The following is a 7,690-nucleotide window of genomic DNA, read 5'->3' as shown; positions in this document are numbered from 1 at the left end:
GAACAGATGCACAAACCTCCTGCATCTGTCATCAGCGCGGCTATAGTTTCCCCCTCCGCATGCGTGCTGATGCGTGCGGAGGCTCTGAAACCTTGCCGAGACAGGCAAGTTTCAAATTTGTCGCTCGGGGAAGCGATGTGAGCGGTCACGTGACCGCTCACATCCAATGGAAGCGAGGGACAAGCCCCGCCTCCCGCTCCGCCTCTTGGCACGCCTCTGCTCCGCCTCCGCCCCAACCCCAGCGCGCGCTCACTGCCTCGCCTGCAAGGATAGGAAAAAGCTCCATTTTGAGCAGGCGAGGCAGAGCAGGAGCGCGACTGAACCCTCTATGTCCCAGGCCTTAGAGGTATAAGGCTCCTCCTAAACCCATGCTAGGTAACCTGTTCATAATGGGAGCATTGATCCCTAGATGCAAATCATAAGCAGTACAATGTCTATAAGCATATGTCAGGCTCCTCAAACTGGACTCCTGCTAGCTGGTCCGTGAGAAAACAGCTGTCCCTTTTTAACACGGTCAGCTAAGCTGTATAGCAAAAAACTGAATGCAGATGCAAAGGAACCAATAACAGACATTGTAAGGCACTACATAAAGGGTAACATATATTTTTGCTACTATCTTGATACACTCATGTATACAAGCCTAAGCTAATAATAGACACTTTGCGATACTTGGTGTTAATACAAAGCAAGTGTGGCGCTGTAATGTTACTGAGAAGCAGGGTAAAACGGCATGCCATCTGTACAGAGCCGCCAACAGGGGGAAACAAAGGATACTGGCGTCCCAGGCCCCGGGCCTCCTGCTCGGCTGGGCACCAGTTAATTACATTAAAAAAAAAAAAATTAAATGGCGGCGATTCTTGTGGTCCCCGTGCATGCGCAGGGCAAGCAGGGTGTCCTGCCTGCTGCCTGTGGGCCCGCTCCCCATTCCCCCCGCCCCCCCCGCGGGACAGAGGGGGAAGCGCCAAGACAGGTCCCACGTGCGCAACCAGCCCCCACCCACCCCAAACGTGGGACAGAGGGGGAAGCGCCAAGACAGGCCCCGCGCGCGCAACCCAGCCTCCCCGCAGCCCACGTGGGACGGAGTGGGAATCGCCGCGCATGCGCACAACCCCTGCGCACACAACCTAGCCCCCCCTCCCCACTCCCAAATTGAAACGGAGAGGGAAGCGCCAACTCAGCTTCCCCCTCGCGCCCTAGCATTATTGAATAAATTGGGTTTATTCGGGCAAGCCCTCAGACATACAAGTATTGCGCAAAATACAGTTAATACATACCGTCTGGGGGGAGTCACTAGCCTCAACTAGGTGCAGGGCGCCTGCTTCAGGTAGGCTTACCCTGTCCTCTCGATGTCCAGGAACACACGGTACTCTTTTCGGGAGAGCAACCGCGCTCTCCCCGCTGGTTTCAGCTCCGTCCAATTCTCAGAACATGGTCCCAAGAACTTGCTCCCTGTGCTTTTCCTCTGCTTGGCCGGGTTAATCCGGCACTTCTATGCCAAGCCACCCACCGGTCACGTCACTGGACTAAGTCTGGAGCAATTAACATCGTTCCTCAGAACCTGTCCTTGGCTAGGCTAGGCTTCTCCGGCACCTCAATGCCTAGTGCTTTGCTATTGCGAGCAAAGCACCTTTGAAAAGCCCGCCAGTGCTTCACTGGACCAAGTCCCAAGATTGTCTCAGTGTCTCAGAGAATAAAGAGTCTCCCCCGCGGGGAACCTTGTTTCTGGACCGGTTTCTCCATCCTTCACCGCTCAACCAAATGGCCCGACACCTCACTACTCCCATCCTCCCCTTTGATCCAACATCTCTATGCAGACATCCTGGCTAATCGAATTACCAGGACTGCTCTCATAGAGATAACCTTTTTACAAGAAAATACATTTCTAAAACTTGTGCTTGAAAACTTGGATTCTACAACTGTGTTTGAAAACCCAATTGTGGAACTTGCTGGTGGGGCAAATATATTACATAGAGTTGCAGTAACACTACACAACACACCATCTTTATCTACAGGCGCGTACCCGCAAATCATGCACTATTTGCAGGTAAAATAACAGTACTCCCGGTATAACCGGTCAACAAACCCTTACACAGTTTTTAACCCTATTTGCCCCTCAAAATCCACCCTTAAACTCCTATTTCCAAAGTCCCGGTCCTGTAGCTATTTCCTATGAGGGACCCTAACCACACAGGGCATCTTAGATTGTAAGCTCTTCGGGGCAGGGTTTTCCTTTCCTATTGTCTGATTTTGCTTCACTTATTGTATAATTATAATTCCCTGTACTGTATAATTTGTGAAGCGCTGAGTACACTTTTGGCGCTATATAAATAAAGACATACAACCAGGCTCTCAATAAAGGTCAAGCCCTGTTTTGGTTACCCCTGATCCAAGTATTAGGATTCAAGAGTGTCAGCTTGTACATGCATAACTTGTAATTTGCGACAAGATTTTATGTGTTTTTGCCTTTCCTGGGATGCCAGCGAGCAGGGATTGCTAGGGTATGAGTTTCAAGGGGGGTTTTGCGGAGAAATTGTCAGAATGTGCCTAGGTAGTTGGGGTCCGGAATTGTCGATTCCCCTAAAAATGTACCCGGGAATCATGCCTGATTCTCGGATACATGTAGGCACATTGTCCCGCCAATATCTCCCCTTTAAAACACTTGCGTGACTCACCGCCAGTGTTCCCTGCTTCAGCACAGCCCAGAAAGGTAAATGAGGCAAAGGGATGAAAAGTGTCCCTGTCACTGTAAGGGGTCCCTAGGTTGAGGGGGATACCCCCAGTTAATGCCCAGGTAGCCCAGAACCTATATTGTGGTTCATGGGTGTTCCACCCATATACAAATGCAGCGCTGTTATTCGAACACTCCACGCGTTCTATACCTCGGAATACCCATGTCATGGCGCGTGATTTCTTCCAACCATACCGCCTTTAGACGCGAGTGCAAAAAATTGCATTTTAGTGTTCTGTGTCAATTTCAGGTGTTTAAAAACCAATAGCACAGTATTGTACACATTACAATTAATTCATTTCATTGCATACAAAGAAACAGAATCCATGAAATTTAAACAAAGCAACCGCGATAAACACGTGTGCCTGGGTCGATTGGCCGTGTTAAAGCTGCAGTTCAGTCTTTTTTTTTTTTTTTACATTTATTTTTTTTACTTCAATAGTTTCATGTGTGCAATCTCTAATTACCTAAAGAACTGTATAGCTGCAGCTCAATTCGTTTTCCATGTATTGATAGGTCGAAATCTGGTGACATATTAAAAGCTGGCATTTGTTTATAATCTGCTTGACTGGCAGTGGAAGCTCATGAATATTCATGAGCACTCCTGCACTGACATGTGCTAGAGGGAGGGCAGGGCTGACAAAGGGGTGTGCCAGGGCTTGTGACAGGACATGAAGGGGCAGTGCCTTAGTAAATGGCTGTTAAAATAGAATACAAGAAAATTGGTCTTTCAAAGTTGTTTTTTTAAAAACAGAAAATGCTAAAAGTATTTTTTCTTACTACAGGACTGATTTATTAAAAAAAACAAACATGCAGGATATGGACTGAACTGCAGCTTTAATGCCGCGGGGAGTACAGTAGTGCACACGAAAACGGCTCCGTGATTTGTTAGAATAACGGCCGCTGCATCTGTATAAGGTTGTGAGGGGACTCAGAGTCCAGAATAAGTCTAAAGATAGAGTGTGGGGAATAAAGGCAAGTAGAAATAAGAAGTGAAGCTTTCTTTTCTATTCCTCAAACTAAGAGACTTAGGAAAGTACTAAAAGTGTATTCTTATTTAATAATGTAATAGTTCTGGTATGTACTGTTGTACACTGTATATGAGCGGGGACTTTTGGAACCGATGCCCACACAGACTGTCAGGGCTACCAAGTTGTTGGTTCCCAGTAAGTCTAGTGAACACCAGAGTTCAAAGTAGCCAGAGGTGTGAAAGCCATTTGGGTAGAAGGGAAGGGCTCAAGTACCCACGTCCTGAGAACAATGGCAGTCGTCCGGGCCACCATTTGTTCTGCCAGACCTGGAGGAGCCTGTCCCAGCGGGTGGCATGAGTTTGCCACCTCCGTCCCTGGCTATCTTGCGCATGTCCCTTGGCAATTTCAGATTTCCCACTGACACGGCTATCCAGACCGGCTTGGCTCCGATTAGCTACTGAGAAAGTTCCCACGCACTGATTGGCTGTAGTGTTTTGTGAATGAACTTCCAAATACTATAAGAAATCCCCTTGAGCCAATCAGATTTGAGATTCTCAGCGCCACAAGTGAGGGCGGGCTTTTCAAAAGTGCTCTTGCGCGAATAGCAGAGCAACCGGCTTCCGTTTTCAAAGTAAGAAGCCTGCCCGAAAAAAGGTTCCAAGTCCCATTTTTTGCAGCCAAGTTCTAGTAATCGAACGTAGCGGTCCCAGCTGGGATTGCAAGCCGATTTCAGTTCCAGGAGTTTGGTACGAACACCCGGTCATGAAAAAGTCCAAGTTCTCAGAAGAGAAGGGAGCGGTGGTGTGTGGCACTTCATGCCGATTTGGGAACCAGAGGATTTCGGGCTAAGTCCCGGTAAGGAGAAAACTGTTAAGAGTTCTCTGCACCTAGAACAGTCTAATTTTCGACCCCCAACAAGTGTGCTTTTCGTCTGTATTTTGCGTTTCACTGTGTGTATGCCTATTTCTGTGAATAAACTACAATTAATTTCATTATCTTGTTTTGCTCAATGAATGATCCTGGTAAAGGTGTACACTAAACCTGGTCTTTAGCTTACAAACCCAGTGGACAGTTTAAGGGAACATGGTTACAGGGGAACACAACACATTTCACTGATCCCGAGAGCGGGCACAAATAGCCCATTACACACTGTTTTTAGGGGCAGCCAGCCGGGCTTCAACTTTATTATGAAGGTTGGCTACCCCCTACCGTCACAAAGAGTATTCCTGATGTAAGAGGCTGTGAAAGAAAAATGTTTGAGGTACTAGTGTAAAGACTATACATACAGCTGCGCCAGCCTTTATTCTAAAGCCTCGCACGCTGTACCGCTCTGAATACCGGGTCATGACGCTCTATGTTTTACAACCGTATAGCAATTGACTCGGGTTTCTATCAGTTTTCTATCGTGCGCGGAATCCATCTATCGGGCGCAGAAAATTGCGTTTTGGCGTTTTCTGCAATACCGTCTAGAAACTCAAGTGGGCGATCGCGAGCTGTTGTCTTAAAAGTCTAATAGCAATTCAACCTACACATTACAGCCGTACAGTTCTGCAAGTGTGTGTGTGTGTGTGTGTGTGTGTGTGTACTGTACACTAATTGTAATTTGAAGATTTCTATTTGAAGCAGAGATTAACGTTATGAGTTCAAACTGTATACAGTAGTCTGAGGCTCCTTAGCCATACACATAAAAATATATGAGGACACATACTGTACACAGTAAATAAACATCCAACACATATCTGAGTGCACCTGTTAATCTTTGAAGATATGTACATAGTTACATATTTTGTGCTGTATCTAACCATTTCATTGTATGTAGCACTCCCAGTGTATGCAGAAGTTAAGTCTTCAACTCTGGCTAGAAGATGACACTGATCCAAAGGCAGGCCAGGAGCCGTACCCTCAACCCTATTATAAAAAAAGACATACTAGGTTCAAAACATTGTGTGGGGTGCTTCAGCCCCTCCTGGCTTTTCCCCTGAGGGTGCCCTCCTCCCCCATCCCTGTCCGTGTACAGGATCCGTTCCCGCTCTCTCTCTCCTCTCTGCATCTCCGCTTCATCAGGCCGATAATATTATCAGAATTTTAAACAAAAAAACTTGGTGGCACTCGAACACTCTCCAGTGAAGGTGTAGTAGAAGTGATAAGAATATATGATATTAATATAATACTAATAAAGTAGTGGTTCGTGAAAAAGTGACATTAAGTGAATAAAGTAAATATAAATATGGCTCAACTCAACCCTTCATTAGACTGTCTCCAAAGGTCTAATCACATATATATCTACAAAACACTGAGGGGAGCGGTGGCTGTTTAAATGAAAAAGAAACTACTGTACATAGACGTGTGATTATGTCATCAGTTCCCATTATGGGGCTGTTTTAACATAGTGTTTGTTCCAGCAGCTCACTAGCGCAGCCAATATATAAAAACAGTGTAGCAGCTAGGGAATGGTTTCACTGTTATAGTGTTGCCAACTGGATGTTTAGGTATACAGTGACTTATCCCTGCTGCTGTTAGTGGCAACACATGTATTTGCGTTATAGTGTGTAAGTGCAGAGCCCTTGGGCTCACCTGGGCTGGTTGCACCCTGCTTACTCTCTTGAATTCCAGTATCAATTACTGATTGGAATCTGTATATTAATGAGAGCTGTATCACGGTGCATGTGTGTTGAAAGCATTTAATTCCTTTTTAATGTTCATTATACCATCCTTTTCGGTAATATATGTTTTAAGTATTTAGCATTAAAAGTTACATTTTACACCTAGTAGTGTGCATATAAGTGAATTTTCTTTTGGGATACAAACATTTTGTACCCCTTATTTCCCTTGATTCATTTCAAATTACAGTTGCACCTACTCCACAATTATCGATTGGAAGTTATTATTTTCCGTATTACAATTTGTATGATTTAGTTGATCACTCCCTAATCCCTTTCCTTTCTCTGTACATAGAATAGTAACGTTGTGACTGATTGAACTATAACTATCTTCACGGTCCTAACTCACACTTTGGACGTTCTTTTAAGCATTTCCAAAACTGTGGCAGTGACGACAATAATGTGTGATGTGGGTATCGGGTGTTCAAGAGGAATAGAGAAGACAACAATAGTGTAGATGGTTCAGACTATTTTACTCTCAACCCCCCCCCCCCGAATCAAGGCTTACATCTGATAGGTATGTTCAGGCATTGAAATTATTGTCCCGAGAGCAGGGTGTGCTGCAGTCTAACCGCTCACTCACAGCATAAGGCCTGGGACATGGTGCAGGGAGCGGCGCTGGGCAGCGCTGACGCTCATGCTCTCCTGCTCAAGCAGGAGATTTTTCGTGTCCCTACATGAGCGTCAGCGAGCGCGCTTGTGTGCCGGGTGGGAGCTGGGCGGGAGGCGGACCTGGAGGCGGGGCTAGGGCGCCACGTCACAGTGCCGACGTCACGGACTGCCATTGGCTTCTGGCAGTCACGTGACCGGCCCTGCGGTTCCCTCAGCGGCAAAATTTAAACTTGCCTGTCTCCTGCATTTCCACACGCCTCCGCACGCCTGCGTAAGCGCCGTCTAAAGCCGCGCTGATAGGGATAATGTTTCCCCTCAGCGCGGTGTTTTTGACCATGTCCGAGGCCTCAGGCTGCGTTCAGGGTGGCGCTGAGCTGGTGCGGGCGCTCACGCTCGCCACGATGAGACACATTGCAACAATTTTGAATCTGTAGCTCCGATTTCAGATCACACGATCAAACTTACCCAATCAGAGGACCGCAAGCAAGACCAATGCAATACAAGCATTGGGAGCTTGTATTGTATTGCATTGCATTGCATTGGTTGCTGTCCTCTGTCACGAAACGGGGGGGGGGGGGGGACACACGAAACAGGGGGGAGACACACGAAACGGGGGGGGAGACACAAAGCGGGGGGACACACGAAACAGGGGACACACACACACACACACGAAAAAGCTTAAAAATGTTTAGTTTGTTTTTAGCCCCAAATCCCCATTG

This window comes from Ascaphus truei, chromosome 2 (assembly GCF_040206685.1).
Source record: "Ascaphus truei isolate aAscTru1 chromosome 2, aAscTru1.hap1, whole genome shotgun sequence".
In the NCBI taxonomy this organism is placed as follows: domain Eukaryota; kingdom Metazoa; phylum Chordata; class Amphibia; order Anura; family Ascaphidae; genus Ascaphus; species Ascaphus truei.
This window is presented reverse-complemented; position numbering follows the sequence as displayed.